General features: G+C 37.6%; 1 protein-coding gene across 9 annotated transcripts in view; it reads left to right on the top strand.

Moving 5' to 3' along the window:
• Positions 1 to 20489, top strand: part of TANC2 (tetratricopeptide repeat, ankyrin repeat and coiled-coil containing 2) — a gene marked incomplete at its 3' end in the record, with an annotated part of 285235 nt that overhangs the window by 59281 nt on the left and 205465 nt on the right. The window contains exon 1 of one of the 9 annotated variants that reach the window (XM_080677200.1): positions 1304 to 1424. The exons of the other annotated variants lie outside the window; for them this stretch is intronic. Of the gene's footprint in view, positions 1 to 1303; positions 1425 to 20489 lie in introns of those variants that run through there. 9 annotated transcript variants of the gene reach the window in all.

Genomic DNA, 20489 nt, shown 5'->3' with positions numbered 1-20489 from the left:
CTAATGAGAGATTTTGTGTAAAATTGGTGTTTTTTTTAATATTTGGTAGCAGTAAAATTCATTGAAACCATTTGGGCTTGGAGATTTTTTTTTTTTTTTTGTAAAGGTTTTTAAACCACAGACTTAGTTTTTTAATAATTATAGAAATATTCAGGTTACTGTTTAGTATTAGGTGAATTGCAGTAATTCTTATTTATTTATTAAAAGGTGTATTTAGAATGATAAGATCAAGGTTTGCTACTGACCAGCTACATGACCTAGAGAAAGGTAGTTTAGCCTTAACTTTCGTGGTCCTTAAATTGTTCATCTGAAAAATTTGAGTTAGACTTATTTGTCTTCTTTAAAGTTTCTCAGAGTTTTAAAATTCTCTAATTCTGGTAGGATAAGAGTGTATATGTTTGAAGTTTATATGAAAGGATGGTGAGTCTCTGTTTCTTTTTATTTATTTACTAATTTCTTTATTGATTAAGGTATCACATATTTGTCCTTATCCCCCCATTCCCATCCCAAACCCCTCCCCACGCATGCCCCCATCCCCCTGTTATCCGTGACCACTGGTTAGGCTTATATGCATGCATACAAGTCCTTTGGTTGATCTCTCCCCCTTACCCCCACCCTCCCCTACCTTCCCTCTGAGGTTTGACAGTCTGATCGATGCTTCCCTGTCTCTGGGTCTGTTTTTATTCATCAGTTTATGTCTGTTTCTTGTTTCATCTGTCAGTTTTTGAAAATTGGTTTACGTAGATTCACTTTGCCTTTAACATATCATTTCCATATTTTCTTCTTATAAATTGTTTATTTGTTGATGAAAAGGTATGGTTAGAGGCAGACCTCTTTCTGCATTTATACATGATATACTGTGCTATTTGAAAAAATTACTTTCATAAGCTATGCAAGATGTAAGACAGTCACATGTTAGTTTTTAATGTCATTCTTTCTTGAAAAAATTAAGTGATCAGTTTAGAATTTATAAATTGTTAGAAATGAGTTTCTCTTTTGGTAATTATCCTTCTGAATCTTCATAAGTTGTGATTATACTTCAGATTTTAAAAGTCATTCATTTTGGCTACTTAATAGAGACTATTTCTATGTAATTATTTTATGTAAAATTCATTTTTAAAAGATGGCACATTGTTGTGCATCCTGTTCAATTATTGGGTTAAAGCAAAGTGAAACTAGCATACAGATCTGCTGCTGAAGGAAACATTAAGTTGCAGGCTGCAGCTGGAGGATTTTACGTAGGCACCTGTGGGTTTGAGTGCGTTCAATATACAGACTGCAGTAGGAGGCTGGCACTGCCTCTGCTGACTCCAGTACACTCCTTCACTGCTGTTCTGCTGAATTTTCCACTGTCCAGAAGACAAACAAAATGGTGCAGCAATTTCAGGGCATGGGAAAAAAATAACCGTCAATATGACTCAAAGGTGGGTTTGCTATACTGAATGGCAGAGGAAACTGTTTAACGAGATTAAAAGCTTGGATATAGTTCAGTATGTCAGATATCCTTAGCTGTTTTAATATTTGATTGTGGCCATTTAAGAATGAAAATGTATAGTTTTGAAATCTGCATGGCTTCTAATACATAGAGGTTTCGGGTAAATTGCATGTGTAGCATTAATAAATGCATGCATGGTAGCTTATGAATAGTTTTTTATTTGTACTATATGTGTATGTGTAATGTGTATACATGTACACACATTTGCATATATGTGAAGGGTTTTTCCTATTAATACTAGACTTTTTTTTTAAAGTACTTACAGATTTTATATTTTCTCTGTTACACATTTATCACAGCTCCTATCAATGTCTCTTATATTGTTCATTTTATAATAGTAGAGAGCATTAGTAGAGCATTCTCTGGTGGGATGGCAAATAAGTAGAATGAACACTTGAGTTGGCACTTATATTTTATTGATGACTATAATGCAGTGAGTTCGCATTGCACATAGTCATGATTTAAATGATTACCTCTTTTATGAAAGCAAAATGTTTGTAAGAATGGCCATGTTGTAGACAGTGAGTATAAAATAAGGAAAGTAGGACAATTAAAATTTCTCTGTCCTTGGTTTTTTAATGCTCACTCAAGACATTTTGTCATTTTAGAAGTACAGTATAAGAAACAATTGAACACCAAGTAGAGAAAAACATGGAGGTTTAGTTTCCCACCCCCTCCCAGAAAGCACTTTAGTTATGTACTCATATATTTTGGGTTTCGGTGGCAGCATATTACTGGGGAGCTGTCCAGTTGAAACAAGATATATTTACTTAAGCCACACCCAACAGATTCAGGTTTTTTATGCATTCAGGCGCTATTTTAATCCTGTGCTGATTTGAACCATCATATGTGGGATGCTTTTGAGTTGTAAAAGGAAAGGAAATACTAGATTCACAGGTTCAGCTTAATGTATTCTTAAAAATCTGAGTTCTATATTAATAGCACAGAACAACTATATTTAAGTTATGCAGCATTAACTCTGATATACACTTGTACTGGAAATATATATATATTTCCAGTACAAGTGTGTGTGTGTATATATATATATATATATATATTTCCAGTACAAGTGTACTGCAAGTATTCTGATCATATAGGTAGCAATGCTGCTGGCATACTATTTTTTTGGTTAGTATTTTAGGTGTTAAATTGGGGTATGACATTTAAAGTTCAGATTTTCTTATTTGAGAAAATGTTTGCCCATTAAAATGCTTCACTGAGTTTTTCCGTGCTTTAAAAAAAATTGCAAAATATTAAACCAGAGTTTAAAATCTACTTGTAATGTTTTATTCTATACTACTGACATGTTGTGTGTGATAAGAATTAACAACTCTATGGCTGTTTGCCACTGTGTTGGGTTAACTCACCCACTTTACTGTAGACAGAAATAATAAGAATCTGCATTAATCTTAGTAGTCTGCAAATTGCTCATATTCTATATTTTCAAAAACTATTTCTTCTAGACAGAGCAAATACACTCTCTCTTCTCACCCAAGAGAAAACAAATTATCCTCTCTTCTGTACTATTTTCCTTTGCTTTTATTGAATAACACAGAAGAATCATTATGGGATTTTGTGCCAGATTTAGTGGCCATAGATTGCTAACCATAGATTGAAATATGCTGTAATTATTAGGATGTTTTATGTATCTAAAATGTTATATAACCCTGATGGAATGTTGCAGATGAAACAAAGAAATCTGATTGGTTCCTCACAAGACACGGCAGCCCTGAAATCCATTCTAACCAGAGGCTTTACAGCAGCCTGGATGGTTAGTTGGCATCACAGTAAAAACACAAATAAGCCTTGGAGATGGGGAGGGGTTTGGAAGAGAAATTGAAGTTGTTAAAGCACTTCAGCAATTCTAATCTTTGAGCAGTTTATTTCCTTGCAGGTTATTTTTTCCCTCTTAGCCTTTTTTTTTTTTTTAGCTTATTGTTACTTCAAGAGAGTGTTATATTCTCTTAAGTTAACAAACTTTTAAAATAGTATTATTAAATGAATTGCAAGGGAACCCTAAAAGGAATTTTATGATAAGTGATAGAATGGATTAATGAATAATATAATTTCAGAACTTATTAATAATGGATGAATAGGACTTGTGTGGGGGGAGGGAATATGTGTTGGAAAAGAGTTCTGAAGATCAGGACACTAATCGGAACTCTTTGGCTCTACCCGTCATCATTAAAATTGCATTAGATAATGTGTCAGCTAAGACTTCAGTGATGCTCCGTGAGGGCGCGTTGTTACAGACATTCAAACAGCAGCCTATTGCAAGTCAAAACAGGTGGAGAATTATTTGCTGTCTGCTAGCTATTAGAAACACCCTTGAGATGTAAGAACAATATATGTTAGCTTTTTATTTATTTATCATTCTTGGCTAGATGGTCTGCTGGAATATAGTTGTAAATTACAGTATCCAACCCTTTTATAATTTTACAGAAAATATTTAAAATACACTTGTAGTTCGTTCTATTAAAATTTGAAAATTCTTATACTTAAACAATAATAGGTCAACCTCATTTACAGAATCTGGGGGAGGGAAAATTACTGTGAGCAGGAATGAGTATTTAAATTAAGAAAATAAATTATATTGAAAGGAAGAAAAACATCAAAATAAAACATTTAAATAGTCATATATAATGTATAGATATAGTCTGATAAAAACCAATTATATCTTTAGATTCCATTTCTATGCTTATTTTCTAAATTATTCGATATGCTAATAGAGTCAGGCTGAAGGCAGCTGGCTGCTAGTGTTACAAGCAGAAAACAAAATGGCTGGCAAGGATTAGTACTGTAAATTTGCGATAGAGAGCTCGATGCAATTAAGATATCTTTCGTTGAAGGAGAATATTACAAAGTAAGTTGATGAGAGGATGATTGTTATATGAGATGCTTTTGACAATAAACATAATTTATTAAAGAAAATGATAAATAATCTATTACTGCATAAAATCAAAAGATTTTATGCTATAAATAGAGTAATTCATTTTCAACTAAGCAGTAAAAAAAAACCCTTTTGTTAATATTCATTTAACCATTACTGTCTTTGCAATTCTAAGATCCAGGTAGTTTCTGAGGGTATTTATGGATCTTTCAGATTAACAGTGTGGTTAAGAGTAAAAGAAATAAAAATAAATATATTAGAATAAGGGGGGAAATTTAGAGGTAAGTTTTGAGGAATTTTATTTATTTATGACTCTTTTAGATTAGCATTAGATTTATTTATGATTCTTTTAGATTAGAATCATTTAGAAGGATAGAAGAAATAGTGATGGGAAAATTTAGAGATAAGAATGAAAATATAGTTTAGAAAATGACAAATCCATATATTTGTATATTAATATTTTTTTTCTCTGTATAACCATAAACCTTTCCCATGGATTTTTTATCAATTGTTGAAAGATTAAATGATGTTACCATTGTTGATAGGCTCAGACAGATTGAGAGATAGCTCAGGAATTGTTAATTACTTAGGTTGGAGACAGCACATTAGCTCACTTGCCTATCACAGTGTAAGAAGGCAAACAGTGTGAAATTGTTATCTCTACTTCTCGAGCACATAGTATGATGCCCCAGCACTTAATGGGTATCTAGTAACTGATGAATGCATAACAGCCAACACTTTGTGTGTGTACAAAGACACACACATACATAAATACATACATAATTATACTAATTTAATTTTCACAACTTTATGGGATAAATTTATTTATTAATTTTTATTTATTTAGTAGATAAACAGGGGCAGAGGAAAAAAGTTAAATGACTTGACCTAAGTCATACAGTAAGTGTTGGAGCCAGGATTTGTACTTGTGTGGTCCCGAACTTTTGCTCATCTCTTCCTCAGGAACAGAATATTAAAATGTGTTGGTATTCAACAGTATTGTTAGCCCTCAGGAGCATACAGTATGTATATTATCTGGCAGAAACTGCAGAGCGGAGAAAACCTCTCTACTACATCTCTTCCAAAATTGCTTTAACGGACATTTTGTTTTCTAAAATCCTTTTTCTATCACTTAGCTATAGCTGATGGTTCATTATCATCAGCTAATGTAGATGTCAGTTCTAAGAGCTACTTAAAAGCTCATAGCAAGTGTATTCAGGAAATAGTTGGAAAACACATGAAGCTTTCTGTGCTCCCCAAAATGGCTGCCAACATATAATGAGCCATCAAGTCCAGTTCATTAGAACTTCTGAATATTTCCTAACCTTCTCTTTTCCTTCTTTTGTCACTTAAATTACCATGTCTTTGGTCTCAGGACCCTTTAGTCCATTCTATATTTTGCTATAAGAATGAGTTTTCACAAATATAAATTCCTATAACTTTCAGAATAAAATATGGCATATTTTTCTCTAATTCTCATTGTTATTACCATAGCTTAACACATGTAGAAAGACATAGATAATTCAGACTCATACAGATTTAGAATTTGGTAAAAAAAAAAAATTAATGTTTGAATCTTCTTTATCAGAGATGAAATATCTCAGTATAATTTATCCATGAACAATTTTTAGTTTAGTATTGTGTGTGTGTTTTAAAATTTATTAAGTGGTATCATTATCTCTGTGTCATTCTACATCTTGTTTATTTTGCTCTTGCTGTATATAGACTTGGTTTATTTCTTTTATATATTGTACAGTATTCAGTTTTAGAGTGCATTTCTTTAATCCTTATTCTCCTAATAGAAATTTGAGTTTATTTCAATGTTCGTTTTGTTTTGTGTTATTATAAAAAATGCTGCAGTGAATATTCTTGCACACATATAAGAGTTTTCCTAGGGACTATATCTAGAGATGGAGTTGCCATGATGTGGGCTATTTGCCTTTTCACTTTTACTATGTAATTCCTCTCCTGTGTTACTGTACATATTTACACGCTTCTTAGAAGTGTTTGAGAGTTCCTGTCCTGCTATGTCCTTGCCAACATTCAAATGGTCAGAATTCTTCATTTTCCCCATGTTATACTGATTTAATTTCTGTTTCTGTAATTTCTAGTGAGGCAGAATATCCTTTCATGTGTTTATTGACCTTTTATATTTCCTCTTTTGGTACTAGCCTCTTCATATCCCATATGCATTGTTTCTCTTGGATTATTTATCTTTTTCTTATTGATTTATGGATATTCTTTCTGTGTTCTAGACAGGGTTCAGCAAATGGTAGCCCATGGGTCAAATCCACCCACCACCTGTTTTTGTGCAGCCTGTGAGCTAAGGATTAATTTTACATTTATTTTAAATGATTCAGGGAAAATATTAAAGAAAAAATAAAATGTCACAACAATGAAAATTATATGAAATTCAAATTTCAATGTCCATAAGTAAAGTTTCATTGGAATGCAGCCACACTCATTTAATTACATATTGTTCATGGCTGCTTTTGCAATACAGTGGTAGAGCTGAGTAGTCACAGCAGAGAACATACCGTTTGCAAAGCCTAAAATATTTTAGTTTTAGTTTTTTGCAGAAGTTGGTAGACCCTGTTCTAGGTTGATCCTTAGTCTGTGATGTTTTTGCAGATATCTTCTCTCCTCTCTGTCCTGTTTTAAACTTTGCTTTTGGTTATAAGACTGAAACTCTCAACTCCTGTTGAATGAAGTGTAAAATTTTTTAAAAATTCTTTATTGTTTAAAGTATTACATATGTCTCCTTTTTCCCACATTCCTGGCTGTTCCCACTCCTCTACTGTCTGTGTCCTTGGGTTATGCTTATAAAAGTCCTTTGGTTGCTCTTTTACACACACACACCCGCTTTCCCTCTGAGGTTGGATGGTCTGTTTGATGCTTCTATGTTTCTGGATCTATTTTTGTTCAGTATATCCCACAAATGAGTGAGATCATGTGATATTTATCTTTATTCAACTGGCTTATTTCACTTAGCATAATGCTCTCCAGGTCCATGCATACTGTTGCAAATGGTAAAAATTCCTTTTTTTTTTAACAGCAACATAGTATTCCATTGTGTAGATGTACCACTCATCTGCTGATGAGCAGTTAGGCTGTTTCCAAATCTTAGCTATTGTAAATTGTGCTGCTATGAACATACGGGTGCATATAGCCTTTCTGATGGGTGTGTTTGATTTCTTGGGATATAGTCCTAGAAGTGGGGTTACTGGGTCAAATGGGAGTTCTATTTTTAATTTTTTGAGGAAATTCCATACTCTTTTCTACAGTGGCTGCACCAGTCTGCATTCCCACCAGCAGTGCACAAGGGTTCCTTTTTCTCCACATCCTCACCAGCACTTGTTGTTTGTTGATTTGTTGATGATAGCCATTCTGACAGGTGTGAGATGGTACCTCATTATCGTTTTGATTTGTATCTCTCAGATGATTAGTGACTTTAAGCATGTTTTCACATGTCTCTTGGCATTCTGTATGTCCTCTTTCGTAAAGTGTCTATTTAGGTCCTTTGCCCGTTTTTTGATTGGGTTGTTTATCTTCCTTTTGTTAAGTTGTATGAGTTCTATAAATTTTGGAGACTAAACTCTTATCGGATATAACATTGGCAAATATGTTTTCTCATGCAGTGGGCTTTCTTGTTTTGTTGAGAAGTTTAAGATTTTAATTTATTCATATTTATTACTCTTTCCCTATGTTGTTTCACAAATCTTTCCTGAGAGATCGCAAATATATTATCCTATCCTATCTAATAAAGAGGGAATATGCTAATTGACCATCATGACCTCACAAAAGATGACGGCATCCACAGCCAATAAGGAGGGAATATGCTAATTGACTTCCATGCCCTCAAAGATGGCGGTGCCCACAGCCACAAGATGGCGCCCAGTCCCCTCAGCCCCACCAGGGTGGCAGGCGTGCGTCATGGACGGGCCCATCCCACGCGGATCCAGCCGCTCCACGCGCCTGCCTCCAGAGTCTCCCAGTCCCCTCAGCCCCCCAGCCGCCCAGGGCTGGCCTGAGGCACAGGCAAGCCTCAGATGGCAGCTGCTCAGCCGCCCAGGGCTGGCCCAAGGCACAGGCAAGCCTCGGATGTTGGCTGCCCAGCTGCCCATGGCCGGCCCGAGGTGCAGGAAGCCTTGGATGGCGGCTGCCCCGCCGCCCAGGGCTCCCGAGGCTCAGGTAACCAGGGCCGGCCGAGGCATACACTGGCGGCAGTGGCAGCAGCAGAGGTGTGATGGGGGTGTCGCCTTCCCCTGATTGCCGGGTCACCTCCTGCCCCTAAGGGCTCCTGGACTGTGAGAGAGGGAGCAGGCTGGGCTGAGGGACCCCCCCACTCCATTGCATGAATTTTCATGCACTGGGCCTCTAGTATTTTCTTAAAATGGTTAAAGTTTTGTTCGTTACTTTCAAATTTTTTTTCCAGGTTTTTAGCACATTTTGATTTTTCTTTTATCGTTTACTATTTTTGTAATATTATTATGGTGTGAGAAGGGGATCTAATTATTTTTCTCATGTGGAGAAGGCAGTTTTCCTAACTTGTTGAGTAGCCTCTCCTTTCTTCAGTATTTTATAATGCTACTTTCTCACATATAAAGTTTCTTTGCTTACATGCAAGTCTGTTTACAGGGTTCTTTGTTCAGTTCTTTCCTTGTTCTTTGATTAAATATTTTTATATTCCACTTGATCTTAATGATTCCTATTATTCAACCACGTAGTCATTATTATATTCATGTTTCCTACTTCCTTAGGAGAAAGATACAAAATTGTAATAATCTAGTAAGAGTCTTACAATGACAAGTTTTTGAATTTTGTATATTACATATACCAAGGTCATGTTGTTAGCTTTAATAGCATTTTTTCTTTAAAACATTTTTATCTTGAATTTTTATTTTCATTGCCATCATTATTACATCCACATAATACAGTAAAGATTAGGTGCTTACAAGTTCATGTTATTATTCTAAGGACTTTAAAAACATATTTACATATATATATAAATAAACAAAGTAGTATTTAGGCATAAAGAATACATAAAATACAATTTACTTGAAAAAATTTAAGGCATATTTAGATAATATGATTTTTGTTACTTTGGTTTTTAATTGAGTATCATTACATTTAAATATACTTAGTCAAAATAGAAAGATACTGTGCCTTTTCTTGGAGGTTGGAGTGGCAAGGGGGAGATTTAACTTTTAGTCTCTTAGTAGCATTTATTTTATCTTTTTAGGGAGTAAGAGGAATGAATATAAGGGTTTAGTTTATTGTGGACTATTTAACATAAAATAAAAAATCTCTAATACCAGTCCTTTTGAAATTTACCCACATATATGAAAGTATTTTGGGTGAAAACCATCTTATTCTGACTCTCCAGATATATAATATTGATTTTCCTTCCTAAATGTCTCTTGAAGGTTTTGTTCTAGATACTCTGAGTAAAGAGGATTTTTTTTTCCTAGATACTCTGAGTATAGAGGTTTTTGTTCTACATACTCTTGAGTATAGAGGTCAAGAACTGAAAGAAAGCCAATAGAAGGAAAATAAAGGGAGAGCTAATTAGAAATGAGCTGGAAAAGTAGAACCTTATGGACCATGTTAAAAATTTTAAATCTATTCTGATGGGAGATCATTTAAACATTTTGAACATTAAATGGATAACTATTAGATATCTATCCTATATTATAAAAGGCTAATATGCAAATAGACTGAATGGCAGAACAACCAGAACAGCTAAACAAATGGTTGCTATGATGGGCACTGACCACCAGGGGGTGTGCGTGGAATATGGTGGGCGTTGGCCACTGCGGGATGGTGGAGCAGGGGGGGCGAGGGGGGCGCCAGACCAAGGCAGGGCACCGGTCGCTGTCATCGGGGCGAGCCTCTGGTGGTTACAGAAAATTCTTTGCTCCTGCGCACTGCGGTCCCACCCAGCTCTCGCACCCGCTGCTGGCATTGGAGCCAGAGCCACCGCTTGCACCCACTGCCAGTGCCGGCCCCGCTTGCACCCACAGCCAGTGCTGGAGCCGCTGCTTGCACACGCTGCTGGTGCCCAGTGCCAGTCCCAATCGCTTGGCGCTGTCAGCAGGTGCGAGCGGGGCTGGTGCCTTCAGCACATGGGAGCAGCCGCAGCAGGAGCGGGGCTGCCGGCAGAGAGAGGACTGGGGGCTGTGGCAGGAGGGGCCGGGCAGGGGCACAGAGGATGGGCCGAGAACCACCCCTGTGCCCACCACATCCTTGCTGCCCACAGTTCCTTTCAAGGTGCACAAATTCGTGCAATGAGCTCCTAGTTTCTAAAGAATTAGTTGCTTTGTGGATAAACGTTTAGAAGAGAGTGGATATAGGAATGGATGCAGGTTGGAGATGGAGATAGGTGGATGGATTCAAGAGACATTTAGGAAGGAAAATCATTATTATTTGGTGATGAATTCATTGAGATGGGGAGCTCTGATAGAGTATATCAGGTTTGAAGGGGTGAGAGGAAGGTTAGAATTTTATGTTCAGATATTTTGAGTTTGAGGTATATTTGAGACATTAAAGTAGAGATTTCAAAAAGCCAGTTGTTATAGATGGACCTTTCCCATCTATTATACTCGATGAATTGGGAGCTTCCTAGTATAATAAAGAATTTAAAAGTAAAACATAAATATTTGGGTTGAGAATTGAAAATCATTACAGAACTCTAATTTGAAAATGGCATTTGGTTTTCAGAAAAAAATCAAAGGATTAAATAATTTTACTTCTGGCTGTTCATGTTCTCTCCCCCCCCCCCCCCATCTAGTTCTAAATCTAGAATTAATGAGGCACTAAACAGGGGCTAAGACTTATTAAATTCCTGGAGTGTTTAAAGCAAGAGGGAAACCAGTATGCTTCAGTGAAGTCAGAGAGGCAAAGAGTAGGAGATGAAGTCAGAGAGGTAGTGTAGTGTTTTGATTTAAGGACTTAGAATTTTACTCTTATTAAGATGAGAAATCTTTGAAGGGTTTTGAGGAGAGGAGTGTTTAGATCAAATTTGTGTTTTAACAGAACCATTCTGATTGCTGCATTAAGAACAGATTGAAGCCAGGCTGGTGCAGAAGCAGAGAAACCACTTTACAGACAAAAGTTGGCTTGGACCAGGGTGGAAGTAGCAGTGTGAGAAATAGTGTGGATATGTTATGAAGGTACAGCTGTCAGGATTTACTGTTGTATTTTTTTGTGCTAGTGTGAGGGGAAAGAGGGATTAAGGGTGACTCCAAGGCTTTTTGAATTGAGCGACTAAGAATGGAGTTGCTGTCTTACAGAGATGAAGATTGTGAGAGGAGCAGGTTTATGGAAGCATAGTAAGTATGTTAAATTTTGAGACAGTTGTTTGATATTCAAAGTAGAGATGTAGGGAAGGCAATTCCATATGTATTGGGTTAGTTCATGAATAAGGTCCAGCTAGCGATATAAATTTGGGAACATCAGCATATAGATGAAACATAAAGCCATGAATCTGTTTGAGATAACCAAGGGAATGTACATGGCAAAGAGTCAGTAAGAAAAGTGAGCCCTGAAATACTACAACATTGAGAGTTTAGGGAAAAATATCAAGTCAGGGAGACAAAGAAGAAGGAGCCACAGAGGTAGGAAAATACTGTGTTTTGGAAGGTAAGTGAAGAGAGAAGTGATTAACTGCATCAAATGTTGTTGATAAATTAAAAAATAAGAAAGCTGCCCAATCGGTGTTGCTCAGTGGTTGAGCATCAGCCTCTGAACCAGGAGGTCATGATTTGATTCCTGGTCAGGATACATGCCTAGTTTGTGGTCTCCATCCCCTGTGGGGGGTGTGCAAGAAGCAGCCAATGATTCTCTCTCATCATTGATGTTTCTATCTCTCTCTCCCTCTTCCTTCCTCCCTCTCTAAAATCAATAAAAACATATTTAAAACAGTAAGAAAACGGAGAACTGACAATTGAATTTAGCAACGGACTTTATAGGAGATCTTAAAAGTGTGAATTTTCTGGACTGGTGTGGGCAAAAGCCTGATGCGAGTGACTTTGAGGAAGAAAGATAAAAGAAAATTGATAATAGTGATTAGACTTAACTCTTTCAAATGGATACAAAGTCTTTGTAGTTCTGCATCCCAAATATTCATTTTTATTCTCAGTGTTCGTGCATTTATTCAGGATTTCCATTCCCTGGGCTTATTGTAGTCATCTCTGCCTTTAGCCTGTGACCCCATAGTGCCAACTTACGTATGCTTGCCAAATTTATCTTTTGAGAACACTAATTTTTTTTACCCACACTTAAAACATAAAGTTCAAATTGACCATCATGAATAATGATTATGCTTTTTGTGATTATGCTTCTGCCAACTTTTTGCTTTCATATCCTGCCTCTTGCCTATAGTTCTGTGCTCTATCCATTGCCAAACTCTTTGAATTTCCCCAAATGCATCATGTTCTTTTATTCCTGCCTATCTTTCCAAATAAAATCTGGTACTGTACCTGAACATACCTTCTCAATACTTTAGCAGCTATGGCATCCCTGAGATACAGGTTACTATGAAGAAGAAGAGGATATTCTAGCGTTCAGAATCTTAGGAATCTCTTCATCCAGATGACATCATCATCCTGATGGTGTAACTGAGAGCCCAGCTCAAAGGAGTACACTCAGATTAGTTTACTGTAGGTTAAACTCTTCTCCATATTACACAATGTTATTCCAGTCTAGTTCACAAACTCCAAAGTCACCGAAATAAAGCGCTATCAGTAATAAACAGGAATTATATCAGAGAGTGAATCTGTGAATGTAACCTTTGTCCTCAATTTAGAGATCACATCCTTCTGTACCATTAGGACCTTTTACCTACAGCATCTGTCTATCAACACTGGAAAATTTCAGATAGATCTGGTTCATCATGATACCATAGCACAACTTAATCTCTACTAATATTTCTAAATTTTGGCTACACATTGTGATCATTCATGGAGTTTTAAAGAAATATTTATGCTTGGGTCTCACTCGCAGTGATTCTTATTAAATTGATCTGGGGAACTGCTTCACCAGTAGAATTTTTAAAAATCCCTGGATTCTTAGATCATCTAATGTGCAGCCAAGATTGAGACCCATATGTATCTTCCTCAGCATCCAGTTTCAACAGATAAGGACAAAAATAAATTAAGTATGTATATGTGTGTATATATGTACTTAGTATTGCTTTTTACCTGTTGTAAGTTTCTATGCTGGACTTTTTTTCAAAGCTCCAGTTTCACAGAACGTTAAAAAATTATAAATTGACAAAAACAAATAAACTCAAAATTCCTTCTAGCTCTATGGTTCTGTGAATCTACTAAACAGGGGTCCTCATACTTTTTAAACAGGGGGCCAGTTCACTGTCCCTCAGACCATTGGAGGGCCGGACTATAGTTAAAAAAAAAACCTATGAACAAATTCCTATGCACACTGCGGGCCCGGGACGAGTCAGCTGCTAAGCAGGACAGGCAGCGGCACCCGGCGGGCCGGATAAATGTCCTCGGTGGGCCGCATGTGGCCCACGGGCCGTAATTTGAGGACCCCTGATAGTGCTTATGTGTAGAGATATCTGTGCTTACTAAGAAACTCCAAAGAACCATGTAGAGGAAATTGTGAAATGAAGCTAAATTTGAATGACTATACTGAGTAACCAATGTGAGGGGAAGTTTGAAATCAGATTATTTCAAATTCACCTTGAAATACTTTATTTCTTTGTTCTCCAACTATATTGTTAGAACTCTCTAACATGTTGCTGTATGTTTGTGTATAGATGTGAAAATAAACTATGTGTATTTCCTTTTGCAAGGAGGTGATATAGAATGATGGAGAAGAGCGATCATTGAGATTGATGGGGGAGGATAAGATGATAGTACTTTGGATTAATACTGCTTGTGTTTTGTTTCGTTTTTTTGTAGTAAGAGTTTGGATAAAAATAAAAGGAAAACACTGAATTCTTTAAACTATGTCTCAAACCTGATCAATACTACTTATTGGTTTTTTCTTGAATTTGATTTGACTTTATGAATGCATTAATTTTACAGCTGTTCCTTGACAAAGTTAAGTCAACAATTTTTTATAGTACCCACTTTATACAAGACTCCAAGTTGGCACTGAAAATATTATGAAAAGGGCTTTCAAAGGCACACTTGGAACATTTTACAGTCCATATATAGTCATATAAATAATTAACTATTATACAGTGTGATAGTATTGTAAAAGAGGTATGTATAATGTGCTATGGAAGCACAGAAGAGGGAACAATTAATTCTTTCTGGTAGGCATCCAGAAAGTCTTTATAGAGAAGATAGGAAATGACATTTAAGCAATCTTTTGGTGAAAGGATTATTGTTTATTGTGATTATGATAGGTGAAGATTCCAGTTATCATTTAATAAGTGTTCACTTAGTGGCAGATGGCATGCTATGTTTTATGTACATTACTATATTTGTTTCTCACCATAACTCCTTAGGGTATTACCGTGTCAACTCATAGATAAAGATGCTGAGGTACAGAGGATTTAATTTTCCTAAGGTCTTATAAATAATAATAGTTCAAAGATGGAGTCCAACTCCGCTGTGATAGACACCCAACACCATTAATATACACTGAGTACAGTCTTATTATATTGTCAACTGGAGGTATTGTCAAGTACATTTTAGGTAAAGCAAAGCAGTATAAATAAATTGATGGAGGCCTTATAATACATTTCCTCTTTAAGTATCATCAGGTAGTTTGGTGCTGCCTTAATATAGGGAAATGCATTATTTAGGATTTTATAGTTACATGTAACAAAAAATTTGACCTCTAATTGCTTACCCGAGGGGTTAGCAAACTTTTTGTAAAGGGCTAGATAGTAAATATTTAAGGCTTTGCAGGCCATGGAGTCACAACTACTGAACTTTGTCATTGTAGCACAAAAGCAGCTATAGACTGTATATAAAAGAGTGATCATGTGTGCTACTGAAACTTTATTTCTGGACACTGAAATTTGAAATTTGAATTTCATATTTTTATGTGTCATAAAATATTATTCTAATTTTTTTTCAGTTACTTAAAAATGTAAAATTCATTCTTAGCTCACGAGCTGTCCAAAATAGGTGGCAGACCAGATTTGGCTTCTGGACTAGTTTACTGACCTTTGGTCCATATGATGAAGAGGATTTATTGGATTATATAACTATAGTCCAAAGATAGGGTACTTTTCTTTAGTAATTCAGTGTCAACAAGAACCTTGATATCTTCCATCTCTCTACCCTAATTTTCATACTGTTAACTTTATCCTATGGTTTATTTTCCTTGTATTTACAAGATGGCAGCCATAATATCCAGGATCCCCGTGGGCTGTCTTTCATGTCTAGGGAGAGACAAGATCCTTTCCAGAAGCTCTTTCTAATGTCTCAAGAACTTGATCCTTTTAGGTTTCACTCCTACCATGCCACAGGAACCACGCTAAATCATGTACATTGACTAAATATAATAATCAATTCTTAGTCTTTATATTACTTGAACTATCAACATCTGTTCTTTTTCAGTCCATAAAACCCTTCTTTTCTTGACTTCTGTGCTCTTTAGTTTTGTTCCTATTCTCTAGCCACTACTTCTTATTATCTGCTGGTTTATTATCATTCCCCCAGCCTCTATATGTTGGATTCAGCCCCAAGGTTTGGTTCTCTAACCTCTTCTCTCTCTTTCTCTTTGTGTCTTTTATCTATACTCTTTTCCTTGGGGATGTCATACAGTTTAAATAAGATTTATGTACTGATGACATGTATGTCCATCTCTGCTTATCTAAGGCATCTCAAACTTAGTATGTGTAAAACTGAGCTCCAAATACTCTTCTCATCCCCAAACCTATTCTCTCAAAGTCTTTCCTATCTCAGTAAACTGCAAAAACATTGTTTGGGTCCAAAATATTTAATACTCTTGACTTCTTTCTTTCTCTTCCGCTTAGATTTTCTTCACTGTAACTTCAGAATATATCTATAATCTGACTACTTCCACTATGCACTTAGCCCAAGTGTTCATTCTCCTTCTGGATTTTCACAGCAGCCTCTTAATCTATCTCTGTCTGCTTTTGAATTCTCTTCCCCTTTCTGTTCCCCCATCCCCATCTTAATACGTGTTGTTGTTGTTGTTATAATAGTGGGCAGTGGAGAGTCTTGAAAAGAATGCAGAATTTTGAAACTAGGCAATTTTAATTTTAGGATTGCTACTAACAGTGTGCTTTTGGGAAAGTCATTTACTTCTCTGAATCTGAATCTTACATTTAAAATTCGCATATTTGTTTCATAGAATTATTATTAGTATTGAATGAGATAATGTTGTAAAGACCTTACTGCCACTGTACCCAGCAGAGAATAGATACTGAACAAATTGTGGTTTCCTTTCTTTTCTAACCCTAAGTAGATAAGCTGTTTGTTTTTTTGTTTGTTTGTTTGTTTGTTTGTTTGTTTGTTTTCTGGCTATCAGAGTGCTTATGTAGCCAGGAACATGGCATGTATGTACCTCTTTATACGTGGCCCTTGACTAATAAACAAATCTGGCTTATGTCCCTGGTAGTTCTTTTGCATTTTCTTTTAAGTTCCATTTATGTCCACCAAATCATGTCTGTCCTTGTTGGCATTAAGTGTATACTATTCATATCTGAATAGTAAAACTTTGATACGTGTGTGTGTGTGTGTGTGTGTGTGTGTGTGTGTGTATTTGTATTCCATTCAGTTTTAATACCTCCCCACCCCTTCTATTAGGGTCATATATTTAAGTTCATAAAGGAAGATTGAAGACAACTTCTAAATTTGAACTCAGAAATCTAATCTAATATTTATTCTAGCTGAGAACACTAAAGATGGGTTTGAGCTGACATATTTAAAGTCACTTAAGTTGTTTATTTTTCAACTATAATGTTTTGATCCTGAATTGAAAAGAGTAAGTCATTTAAAGTATCCCTTACTTGCAGGAGAGAAAACATTCTTCTTGGAATTGTTTAGTCACTTTCTTATTTGATTTCCCCTAACTTAAATTCCTTCATAGGAAATAATTAAATACTGAATATTCTCTGTATAGTTGGTATTTCTGTATTAGGAATGTATTAGTGCTCTAATACACCTGAGTTGAAAGCTGTCTATCCTATGTGGTAATTCTCCTGTGACAGGACTCTTTGAAATAATGGGAATTAAAAAAAATCTATTAACAATGTTTCTCAGTATTAAAGATATGTTGTTTTATATTATTTGCTGATAATAACTCAGTAAGCTGATTAAAAAAAACAGATGTTCTCTGATGATTATCTCAAATCCAGGAAATCTCAGCTCTGATTTGAGAAGTTAGTACTTGGGTTGGACAGTCAGGTCTTTCCTTTATTATTTCTGTACCTGTTACATCAGTGGGTTTTCCTCTCTTAAGTTCAAAATACAGGGTGGAGCAAAAGTAAATTTATAGTTGTGAGTATGCGAGTTTATTCTTGTATTATTATTTATTAACTAGTGGCTCTGCGCACAAGTAGCTTGCTGCCGCTTGCCTTAGCTGGCCACCCACCCACCGCCATTGTAGCTCTCTGCTGCTTGTAGCTCGCTGCCCCACCCTCCTGTAGTTCTCCCTCAATTGTAGCTTGTTGCCCCGGCCTCCTGATGATGAGTCGTTACACATCACGGTGTAACGGCCATTTGCATATTGCCTCTTTATTATATAGGATTATTCAATTGCTAGGGGCCCAGTGCACGAATTCGTGCACCTTGAAAGGATCTGTGGGCCACGAGGCTGCAGTGGGCAAGGGGTGGGTCTTGGCCCATCCTCTGTGCCCCCGCCTGGCCCCTCCCGCTGCAGCCCCCAGTCCACTGTCTGCTGGCAGACCTGCTTCCGCTGTCGCTGCTCCCACATGCTGACGGTGCTGGCCTCACTTGCACCTGCTGACAGCTCAGAGTGATTTGGGCTAGCGCTGTCAGCGGGTGCGAGCAGTGGGTGCGAGCAGCGGCTGCTGCCCCGATCACCCCTCAGGAGCAGGTGGAGGGGAAGAAGCCCTCGGGTGATTGGGGCCAGCAGCCACCGCTCACACCCACTAACAGTAGCAGTGGGTGCGAGTGACGGCTCTGGTGCCAGCTGTGGGTGCACATGGGGCCATTGCCAGCAGCGGGTGTGAGTGGTGGCTGCTGCCCTGATCGCTCCTCAGGAGCAGGGGGAGGTGGAGAAGCCCTGAGGGGCAATCAGGGCTGGCAGCTGCTGCTCACACCCGCTGATGGTGCCGAGCGATCGGGGCTGGCGCCTGCCACCGGCAACAGGTATGAGCGGGGCCAGTGCCGCCAGCAGGTGTGAGTGCCGGGAGGGACTGTGGCACGCGCAGGAGCAAAGAATTTTTAGTAACCACCAGAAGCTCGTCCCGATGACAGTGACTGGCGCCCCGCCTTGGTCTGGTGCCCCCGCTCACCTGCTCCACCATCCTGCCGTGGCCAACGCCCACCATGTCCCGTGCTCTGCTGCCAATGCCCCCATGTTCCATGCGTGCCCCCTGGTGGTCAGCACACATCATAGCAACTGGTTGTTTGGCCTATTTGCATATTAGGGTTTCATATATATACTAGAGGCCCGATGCACGAAGATTCGTGCAAGAACAGGCCTTCCTTCCCCTGGCTGCTGGTACCGCCTTCGCTCCGGCTGGAGCCGCCTTTTCGCTCTGGCCTGGAGCCACCTTTCCGCCTTCCCACGCTGCCCAGAGGCCCAGAGCAGCTGGGGCGGTGCAGAACGCCTTCGTCGTCACCATAGCGATAATGCAAGCGTCCTGCCCTGCCCCCGGCCGCTTGGCGCCTGCGTATGTAAATTTACCCGCCATCTTTGTTGGATTAATTTGCATACTCCTGATTGGCTGGTGGGCATTGTGAAGGTATGGTCAATTTTCATCTTACTCTTTTATTAGTGTAGACTAGAGGTCCAGTGCACGAAATTCGTGCACTTGGGGGGTGGGGATCCATCAGCCTGGCCTGCACGCTCTCACAGTCCGGGAGCCCTCAGGGGATGTCCATTAGTCGGACATCCATAGCGCTGCCACCGCTGCACTTGCCAGCCGTGAGCCCGGCTTCTGACTGAGCGGTGCTTCCCCTGTGGGAGTGCACTGACCACCAGGGGGCAGCTCCTGCGTTGAGCGTCTGGCCCCTGGTGGTCAGTGTGCATCATAGTGACTGGTCATTCCACTGTTTGGTCGATTTGCATATCAGCCTTTTATTATGTAGGATAGATTTTCCGTAAGAACAACTATAAACCTAACTTTTACCCCACCCTATATATTTGTAGTAAGTCTGTAATTCATGTTTGGTGAGTAAATTCTAACTTCACAGATATATTCCTGATATACCTTCTACACTCCCCAGTGAGGAAATCTGTATTATGCAAATAACGTGACTTGCTCTGTATCTACATTATCAGGTCTTGTAGCCATTATTACATACTGTAATCTCTGTTTTAAAACCTTCATCAATTGCATGTGTGATTCTTATTGCCAGTCCTTATTTTGATGTGCTATAGTCACTTTGGTTGCCCAATGTTAGTCCTATGTTAGAGCTGGGAAGAGAACAATATTTCCTAAATTCTTGCATGTTGATAACAGCTTGTCATTACTGTTTATACTTAAAGGTAAATTTTATTTGATGGAAAACCTTCAAATATGTCTTTGTGTATTTTAAATATATTATTCCATTTTCTTCTATTACTTTTTTCTTATAAATCATGTGATGTTTTGCCTAAATGCTCAGAGGATTTTTTCTTTAAAGTCCAGGAATTTTAATAGAAAATGCTTTGATGCCTTGATCTAAGTTGATTATCTCAAGTACACATAGTGTTCTTATATGTAATTTCACATAGATGTATGTATATGTTTGTGTATGTATACATGTATTTACACAGACATATAACCATATATATTACACATACATAGACATTTTTTTCCTGGGAAGCTTTCTTAAATTCTAGTTTTTATATTTGTCCATTTTTTTACTTTGGTTTTCTTCTTCAGGGACTCTTATTTTTATTCATATCTGGATCTTTTTTGCCTATTTCCAACATTTGTCACCTTGCAAATCCTTTTTAATCTCTTTCTTCTTTTAAAAACTA

The sequence above is a fragment of the Plecotus auritus genome (genome assembly GCF_963455305.1).
Source record: "Plecotus auritus genome assembly, chromosome: 7".
NCBI classification, from domain to species: domain Eukaryota; kingdom Metazoa; phylum Chordata; class Mammalia; order Chiroptera; family Vespertilionidae; genus Plecotus; species Plecotus auritus.
The sequence above is the reverse complement of the archived record's forward strand: the minus strand, read 5'-3'. Positions and strand labels throughout refer to the sequence as shown.